The sequence below is a fragment of the Mus caroli genome, unplaced genomic scaffold, assembly GCF_978045245.1.
Source record: "Mus caroli unplaced genomic scaffold, Mus_caroli_1 scaffold_8, whole genome shotgun sequence".
Classification (NCBI taxonomy): Eukaryota; Metazoa; Chordata; class Mammalia; order Rodentia; family Muridae; genus Mus; species Mus caroli.
The window spans coordinates 138,134,133-138,144,468 of record NW_028227263.1 but is presented as its reverse complement, the minus strand read 5'-3'; the positions used below and the strand labels follow the sequence as shown (position 1 = coordinate 138,144,468).

The window sequence follows — 10,336 nt, the reverse complement described above, 5'->3', positions numbered from 1 at the left end:
GTCCAGGGTAAAGCCAGGGCCAAAAAAAAAAAAAAAAAAAAAAAAAAAAAAAAAAAAAAAAAAAAAAACTGGGAATGGGTGTGTAGGGAAGTGGGGGGGAGTGTATGGGGGACTTTTGTGATAGCATTGGAAATGTAATTGAGGATAAGATGTAATAAAAAATAAAAAAAAACAAAAAAAGAAGAAAATTTATTGAAGATGGCATTGTTGCCAAGAAAGATTAGATATTCAAACTACAGTTTAATGGAATTCTTCACGAATTTATTCTTTTTTAATTTTTTAATTATTTTATTAGAAATTTTCTTCATTAACATTTCAAATACTATCCCCTATTTACTCTCACCACCCTGCTCCCCAACCCACCCACTCCTGCTTCCAGACCCTGGCATTCCCCTCTACTGGGGCATATAATCTTCACAAGATCAAGGGCCTTTCCTCCCAATGATGGTGGAGGAGCCTATCTTCTGCTACATATGCAGCTAAACACATGAGCTCTGGGGGTCCTGGTTAGTTCATATTGTTGTTCTTCCTATAGGGTTGCAGACCCCTTCATCTCCTTGGGTACTTTCTCTATCTCCTCCATTGGGGACCCTGCCTTCCATAAAATAGATGACATTGAACATCCACTTCTGGATTAGCTAGGCACTGGTATAGCCTCACAAGAGACAGCTATATTAGGGTCCTGTCAGAAAATGTAGTGAGCATAGGCAATAGTGTCTTATAAAAACTTTTAAAAAGTTACTGTCATTTCTTTGATATATATATACATATATATATCAAAGAAATATATATATATATTGAGGAAATGTTCCTTTTCTGCTGTCAAATACAAATATATTATATCCAACAATGATCAGAACCCCAGGGACTCTGTGGATGAATTGGGAATAGTTGTAAGAATCTGAGGAGGAGGGTGACCCATAGAAAGACCAGCATTCTCAACAAACCTGGACAAGCAAGATCTCTCAGACATTGAGCCTCTAACCAGAGTTCATACACTAGCTGATGTGAAGCCCCCAACAAATATGCAGCATAAGAATGCCTGATCTAGCATCAGTGGGAGAGACACACCTAACCCCAGAGAAATTTAAGTCCCCAGGGATTGGGAAGGGCTGGGCACACACACACACACACACACACACACACACACACATATATATATATATATATATATATATATATGTGTGTGTGTGTCTTAAATTTATATATAAATATTTAATATAAAAATAATATAAATATACAAATATATAATATATAAAATTATAATATGTAAATAATATAAACATATAATATACATTTATAATATAAACATATATATAAACTTATAAAAACTTATGGTCTTATAAAAATATATAAATATTTAATATAAAATCATAAAATATATAAATGTACAATTATAATATATAATATATAACATATAAAGTATAATATAGACATAATATAAATATATCACATAAATATATAATGTAAAAAAATACATATAAATACATGTTTGTATATATATAATACATAGTGTCGTATAAAAACAAACTAAAAATTACAGAGGAGAATGTAGGAATAAAAACCTCCAGTATATGGGCCCAGGGAAAAAATTCATGAACAGAACAGCAGTGGCTTGTGATATATGTTCGAGAATTGACAAATGAGACCTAAGGAAATTGCAAAGCTTCTGTTAGGCAAAGTATACTGTTTGTAAGACAAAATGGCAACAAACAGATTGGGAAAAGATCTTTACCAATCCTAAATCTGATAGGGGACTAAGATCCAATATATATAAAGAATTCAAGAAGCTGGACTCCAGAAAACCAAATAAGCCCATTAAAAATGGGGTACAAACAGAGCTAAACAAAGAATTCTCAACTGAGGAATACTGAATGGCTGAGAAGGTCCTAAAGAAATGTTCAACATCCTTAATGATCAGTGAAATGCAAATCCAAACAACCCTGAGATTCCATTTCACACCAGTCAGAATGGCTAAGATCAAAAATTCAGATGCTGGGGAAGATTTGGCAAAAGAGGAACACTCCTCCATTTCTGGTGGGATTGTGAGCTGATACAACCACTCTGGAAATTAATCTGGTGTTTCAACAGAAAATTGGCAGGCATAGAACTACTGGAGGATCCAGCAATACCTCTCCTGCGCATATACCCAGAAGATGTTCCAACTTGTAATAATGATATATGCTCCACTATGTTCATAGCAACCTTATTTATAGTAGCTGTGTAGCCCTGGCTGTCCTGAAACTCACTCTGTAGTCCAGGCTGACCTTAAACTCCATCATATGTCTCCTATATGTACCAATGCCACACGGACACAAACACCATCTCTATAAGAGTAAAATTAATAAATAAAACAGGACTGTAAGACTGGATCACTATCAGGGACATCAGCCCACTGCCTGGGCTTAGCACCCACACCACAGAGAGCTGCAAATATCAGGTAAACTAAGGATCCTCTGCCACCCCATCCAGCATCTCCAGGCCCTCAGACAGGGCTGTCCAGAGAGGCACAGGAATAGGGGTGATTCTACCCAAGGCTTAGATGAGTTATACTGTGGTGGTGCAAATTTCAGACCTGTCTAGGCTCCAGGTGAATGCCTTTCCTCTCTCTCTCTCTCTCTCTCTCTCTCTCTCTCTCTCTCTCTCTCTCTTCTTTCTTTCTTCCTTCCTTCCACCCTTTCTTTCTTTCTTTCTTTCTTTCTTTCTTTCTTTCTTTCTTTCTTTCTTTCTTTCTTTCTTTCTTTCTTTCTTTCTTTCCTTTGAGTCAGGCTTTCTCTGTGTAGCCTTGGATGCACTAGAAGGTAAACCAAGCTAGCCACAAACTCAGATATCCACTGGGAGTATATGTATGCACTAACACCTCCAGCCACTCTTCCTGCCTTAATGCACACATTGGGTCCTGGTTAACGTAGTTCAGACAGCTTCGGCCATGGATACCAGGGCAGTTGCAGAGATGGACAGTGGAGAACCAAAGTGTAAGGGGTTAATGAGACTCCCTGCAGACTAGATCACATTTACATATGCTCCAGTGTTCCCTTTCCTGGGAAGCTGCTACTCTAGACTTTCCTTCTGAAGTGCATCCTCAGTGCCACACCTAAGTGATTTTGTGGGCTGAATTCTGTTATGCATCTCTAAATTTCTCTTAGCATGGCAATGCACAATAGAAAAGTTATTGATGATGACATCATATCTGATGTGTATAACTGAGAAGAGTTTGAATTCTTGAGATCAGTGGTGAATGAATACTCGATTTCAAATATGTCCTTTCTTTCTTCCTCTGTGGTAATTTCGTGAGTTTTTTTTTGCAAGAAGACCTGTCAGTATCATTCACACAAAGGCCTAAAGCCAGTTGGGTCTGAAATCCAAGGCAAAAATGTTGAACTAAAGTGTCCATTAACATATCAACTGTACAGTGGCCTCCAGTTTCTCTCAGCATCCCTCTGTCTCTACTGCATATAGGTCCCTCCTGGCTGGCATGCCTCCCCAACCTAGCCCCAGCTCCCCCAAACTTTCTAGTCCAGGTGATCCCCTGTGCTTTCCTCCTTCCAGCTCTTCTGACACTTATATAACTCAGGCACTTTTAGCCATGCTAGTCTCTTCACTAAGGCTGCCCCTCTTGGTTGGTGGCTCCTCTTTCTCTTTTCAGATCTCCTCTCCTCACATGGCCCAGCTTGGGGTCATGTTCACTCTGTAACTCTCCAAGAGGTTTCCTGTCTGGTCTGGAACTCACTCTGACAGGCTAGTTTCTAATCCCAGACATTAACTTGCCTCTGCCAGCAGTTCTGTAATTTAGGAGTGTTTCAGCAAGCCTGGCCTTTGTAGCTCAAGAAAATATTGGCAGACAATCTCCCTAACAGATTGAGTGTACAGCTCCATCTGGGGAGGTGTGTCTACTTCCTGGCACTTGATCATGTCTGAACTACATTGTACAGAAGACATTGCACTGAGAATAGCCAGAGAAAATAGGCATTTTGGTGAAGACAAAATGATGGGACTTTCGACTTGTGTGCAGGAGGTTCTTTGAAACATTTTGTATCTGTCAGTCACAGAAAACTTGTTTTATCAGTATTGGTCATGGCAGGAAAATGGGAGAGTTGAAGCATTTTTCCTCCATCATGGAGGTGGAACTGAGGTTTTTTACAACCCTTGTGATCTGATCCAGGGTTCGATGGGGGATGACAATGCTCCAGGGCCTGGCAGGCCAGTGGAGCCCAGTGGTGATTGTGGAGGCTGCTGGTGGAACCCTGCCCCAGGTGAGTGCCTAGTGATCTCCCAGCTTCCTGAGTTCTGGGTCAGGAGCCAACAGGATAAACTCCCATGTCCCTGACTATAGGAAACCTGTGGGGAAAAAAAATATTTTTTGACATCTGTGTGCTCAATCACTAGAGACATCCCCTCTGAATCACAGAGTCTGGTGGACTGTACTCCCTAAGGCAGTTGGGCAGGCCTGTGCTTGAAGACAGAGTCCTGGGGAGACCTTTACTGGCATTAGATGAGGGAAAGGGCTCAGTGCCCCTAAGGACCTGACTTTTGTATACAGAGAGACTCTGGTGTCCAAGAAGATTTGAATAGTTGAGAGATTCGATCTAGTCAGTTTTCCAAGGGTGGTGTGGGGGTAATTTGGGTGTAGGCAGAGACCTGTGAATCTTTGGGTAAATCCTGTGCACTAATGTTCAAGTTGGAATGCAAGCTGCAGCTGGCATGGGAGAGTTTAAGGTTGGTAATGGTGGTGTCCAGATTTTTGATGGAATTATTTTATTCTCTAAGTATGCCCCTCTCCCACCCCCTCTGTCCTTTCCTGCTCTGCTGCCCCCTCACAGGGGGCCTTGTGAGCTCATTCTCTCCCTCCCTTCCTCTCCCCTCTCCCTTTGCCCCTCTCCCTCTCCCCTTCCCCTCCCTCTACCTCAGATAGTGTGTCTCTATGTAGTCATGGCTGTCCTGTCTCTCTATGTACCACACTATCTTCAAACTCAAAGAGATCCTTCTAACTCTAAATCACAATTGATAAGAAAAAGCACCCTTTGTTATATTTTTACTTTATTTATTTATTTTAATCTTGGCTCAGACTCACTGTTTACATCACACTAGCCTCAAATTCAAAGAGATTTTCCTTCTTGTGGGTTAGGGTCTCCTTTGGTTAAGGCTGCCAACTGAACACTGGTTCATGGTGGAAGTGCCCTAATTGGAGCCAACCTGTCTTACATTGCCAATGAATTTTAAAAACTCAGCCATCAGGATATGCTGTTATGCTAAGCTTAGCTGTGAAGAAAAATTAAATTAAAAATAAATTTTATTTTTAAATAATATTACTAAATTATATTAGTAATTATAATTAATAATATGATTAATTTTTAAGTACTACTGAAAGATTTTACAGTTGTGTGATTGCATTCAGTATTTGAGTAAAGTATGTCTTGTTATTAGCTATCCTCCCTCTCCCCATTGACACTCTCCATGACTCTAGCTGGCCTATGTACATCATGTTGGCCTCAGATGCACAAAAGTCTGCTTGCTTCTGCCTTGCAAATGTTGTGTAAAGAAAGGCCAATTAATTCCAAAGTCGTAATTCTATGTGCATAGATAAAACTACATTTTGAAATCATATGTACCCATTGGTGAAATTTGTTAAAGAGGCATAAGTCATGTGCTCAGGAAGAGCCTGTACCAAATACTTGACACATAGGACTGAGGTTGAGACTGTGATTCTCATTTGTTTGTTTTTTAAAGATATATTTTATGTATATAAGTACATGGTTGCTATCTTCAGACACATCAAAAGAGGGTGATCTCTCCAGCCCTATGAGTCTCTTTTTGGAATAGGAAGGTACATTATTTTTAATGAGTACAGTTTGCATAGGCTTAGATATTTGAATGCTCAGTCCCCAGCGTGTGGAACTCTTTGAGAAGAATTGGAAAGATTAAGAGGTAACGAAAGTATTGTTGGAGGAAGGATGTGGCTGGGAGTGAACTTTGAGGTTTCAGAAGCCCACATGTAATCCAGTGTGTGTGTGTGTGTGTGTGTGTGTGTGTGTGTGTGTGTGTGTCTGCCTGCTGCTTGTAGATAAGAATATAAAGTCTTCAGGTATTGCCCTGGTTCCATGCCTCCCTTCTCACCACCATGCTCATCCTGGATGAACACTCTGAAACTGTTAGCTAGCACCAGTTAAATGTTTTATTTTATATTGTAAGAATTGCCTTGTCCATGGTGTCTCTTCCAAGCAATAAAACAGTAAATTTTATCCTCAGGTCACAAACAGTAGAGATTGATTCTTTGTCCAAGGTCACCCAGTAAGAGACTCCAAGGATGGAGCCCAGTGGGTTCCTGACTGCATGTATGAGAGAGGACTTGGGTGAACCTTTGGGATACCAACACTCTTGCTTATTACTCACAACCTTGTTTTTCTACAGGTTTCCCAGTATTCAGTTAAACCCTGCCATCCAGGAAGAGGTAAGTGGAGGGAGCCCAGGAATCATACTCCCCACTTAACACATAAGTGATCTCTGAGGCTGTGGTGTCCTGGGACTCTGTGCTGGAATTCTCTCTGCCTTTCCATTTGATTTCCCTGGCACATGCTCAGAATGAAAAGTCCCCACATCCACAGCAGGGATTATATGGACAGGTTTCCCTTCGTGGTAACCATTGGCTAAAGATTTGAAGGTCTTAAAGCTCCAGTGATGACATTAGAGCAGACCTGGAAGTGAGATGTGTTGGGGATGATTAGATATGCTCAGGCATGCATGAGTTTGGCTGGCTTTAGTGGAAGGTAAAAATTGTGATAACACAACAGCTGAGGGCTGAGTCTGCATACTGAGATTGAATGGAAGCTCAGTGTGAAGACTGATGTGTGTGTCCTGAGGTCATGTACACATGGCTTCTTGGCCTTTGTGCCAGGTACAGAGTGAACAACAGTGACCCAAATGTAATCTGTGTGAAACAGATGATTGGGAGGAATCCATGTTAGTGTCGGATTGGGAGGCATCCAGGTGAATTCTCAGATTTAAAGGAGGACATTCTTCTTGCTTGGATTGACTCCAGCTGTGATGGTTTCACTGAACTCACCCTCCAGATATTCATAGACTTGCATACTTGTTCCATATTGGTGGAACACTTTGGAGATAATAATGATGTATAGCCTTGTTGGAGGAGGTGTATCACTGGGGCAGGGCTTGTAGGTCTCAAAAGCTCTTGCCATTCCCAGTTAACTCTCTCTGCCTGGTACTGTACTATGGATCAGGATGTAAGCTCTCAGCAACTGTTCCAGTGCTGTGTGTGCGCCTGTATCCATCCTCCCTGACATGGAGGTTATAGATTGACCCTCTGAGTTGTAAGCCCCATTAAACTCCTTGTTATTATCAGTTGCCTTGGTCATGGTGTCTCTTCACAGTAATAGAAAAGTAATGAAGCCCCTATGTCAACTTGACTGTTGTTGCTGAGTGATGAGCACAGTAGTTGGTGGAAACTTGAGGACAGACTGGCTATCAATAGAATAGGTTCACAGCCTAGTATCCTCAGAGGTAGAAAGCTAAGTGGGAATGACTTAAGGGTAACAGGAATCCCTGACAAGGAAGATTCATATAAATTCAACTTTCTCCACTGTTCAAGACTGTTTATCCTTTGAGGATGTGGCTGTGTACTTCTCCTGGGAGGAATGGACACTGCTTGATGACTCTCAAAGGATCCTGCACTAGACTGTGATGACAGAGATCTTCACACTCATGTCTTTGCTGGGTAAGACCCTACCATCATTTCAGAGCATATATAGGCTTTCCTTTGTTTTTGTTTTTGTTTTGTTTTTGTTTGTTTGTTTGTTTGTTTTTTTAGAGAGTGCTGTATCTTTCTCAAAGCTTGCCTATGAACACCAAGTCTTTCCCCCACAGTCTTGGAGTATAAAATACAGGTAAAAACCAAGTCAAGTTTCACAATATCTCTGTTTATCTCAATTGCAACAAAGGCACACAGGAATCAATTTGGGGTAAAGATTTTATTGGGGTGCATTTGAGAAATCGGTCTATCTTTAGAATCCAAGCTGTGCTAGATGCACTATGTAGACCTGGCTGTCCTCTGACTTGCCAATGTCTTCTTGCTCTGTCTTTTGAGTGTTGCAATTAATGGATTGCATAAACACACCTGGCCTGGGGTCAGGAGTCTTAACACTGATGGCTTCCCTGTAATTTGATGACACTGTAAATATTTGGGATCTTTGTGCCTCAAGTACTTCTGGTGACATGCCTTATGTTTGAATGTAACATGAATTGTGGCACTTGTAAGCTCATTTTATTTTATTTTATTTTATTTTATTTTATTTTATTTTATTTTATTTTATTTTATTGGATTTGATTCGATATTGGACCCTGTCTACCCTAAAGTAGCCCCTTTGTTCTGTGAGAAATATCAGATCACCATTAGTAATAGGTGCTGTCTCTCTGTCTTTCTGTCTGTCTGTCACTTGATAGTCTACATGCCACTCATCACTATTTCTCTGTGTCCAGGTTGTTGGATTAACGTGGAGAGTGAAATGTCATCCTTTGAGCAGAGTCTGTCTGCAAAATGTGCCAATTCATGCATCCTGCAATAGCACATGCTGTGCTGTGCTGAGACGCCCCTGCTAAGTATGAACAATGTGATGATCCTCCAGACCTCCTCAGGTCTTCTAAAGCATCAAGTGACTTATAATGTTGGGGATGCCCCCATGAACACTGAGAGTGGAGAGGCCATTCAGAGTGAGAAGAAGAACTGCATATACAGCGACTGTTGCAAAAATTTACTAGCATGTTACACCTCGATCAACACCGGATGATACACACTGGAGAAAATCCTTTTCTGGGAAGTGAGTGTGGGATGTCCTTCACCCACAAATCCTTTCTTCTTAAGCATTTCAGAACTCACACTGGAGGGAAGCCTTTCAGGTGTGGTGGGTGTGGCAAAGCCTTCAAGCATAATATCTCCCTCATATCTCACCAGCGAGTTCACACAGTTGAGACACCTTTTACCTGCACCGAATATGGGAAATCATATATGACCAGATCCAACCTTACACATCACTTTCAAGTTCATGCTGCGGAGAAGCCTTACAGTTGCAGTGAATATGGCAAAGCATTTAAGGAGAAATCCAGCCTCATTTATCTTGTGCGAATGCACACTTAGGAAAGGCCTTTTTAGTACAGCAAGTGTGGCAAGTCCTTCAGCCAAAAAGCCTTTCTCATTAAGCATTTCAGAATTCACACCAGAGACAAGTCTTTCAGGTACAGTGAGTGTGACAAAACCTTCAAACACAACAGCTTCATTGTTGCTCATCAGTGAGTTCACACAGGAGAGACACCTTTTACATGAACTAAATGTAGCAAGTCATACATAAACAGGTCCAGCCTTTTATATCATTATTGGGGTCATACTGGAGAAAACCAATAGAAGTATACTATAGTGGTTTGAATAGGTTTGGCCCCAGAGATTCATGTGTTTGAATGCTTGGCCCATAGGGAGTGACACTATTACATGTTGTGGCCTTCTTAGAATAGGTGTGGCATTGTTGGAGAAAGTGTGTCACAGTGGCGATGGGCTATGAGGTTCAGTGCTCAACCTCCTCCCAGTGAGGGAGAGTCTCTTCCTGGCTGCCTTTAGATCAGGATATAAAAGCTCTGCTCCTCCAAACCATGTCTCCCTGCATGCAGCCATGGTTGCTGCCAAGATAATGGACTGACCTTCTGAAACTGTAAGCCAGACACAATTAAATGTTGTCCATTATAAGACTTACCTTTTCAAAGTTTTCAAAGTTATTTTCAAAGCAATGGAAACCCTAACTAAGACATGATATCAAATGCATAAATCATATAAGGAAAATTGCAGCCTTGTTTTTCATGTCCAAGCTCATATAGGGGAAAGGAAATTTGAATGTCGTGCATCTGGGAAATGTTAAAAAACAAAACTCACCCCATCAATGACCAACAACTTTATACTAGAGGAAAGGATTTTATGTGTAGTGTTTGTGGGATGCAGTCTCATTTACATCAGAGGTTTTATGCAATAAAGCATCAGGAGTGCAAAGAATGTGCCAAAGTGTTTTATTGCAGGACTGGCACACAACTAAATAGAGTATATGTATTGGGTGCAATGAACATGGGAAATCATTTCCATCATCTACCCTATATAAACAAAAGGGTTTTCACTGAACAAAAGTTAAGAGTGCTTCAGATGAGCGGAGCGTTCACCCATACTTGCATCATATTTAACTGAAGTAACCACAGTGCAGACACGCATCATGAACACACTGAATCTGGGGAAGAGTTTGAACAAAGATTGTTCTTATTAACAACACAGACACAACCCAGATAGGTTTGT

The 10,336-nt window shown here is 40.8% G+C and overlaps 1 pseudogene; it reads left to right on the top strand.

Annotated features, from left to right (window-relative positions):
- The first annotated feature begins 4,181 nt into the window (after positions 1-4,181).
- Positions 4,182-9,409, top strand: LOC147003696 (uncharacterized; annotated as a pseudogene).
- Positions 9,410-10,336: the final 927 nt, after the last annotated feature.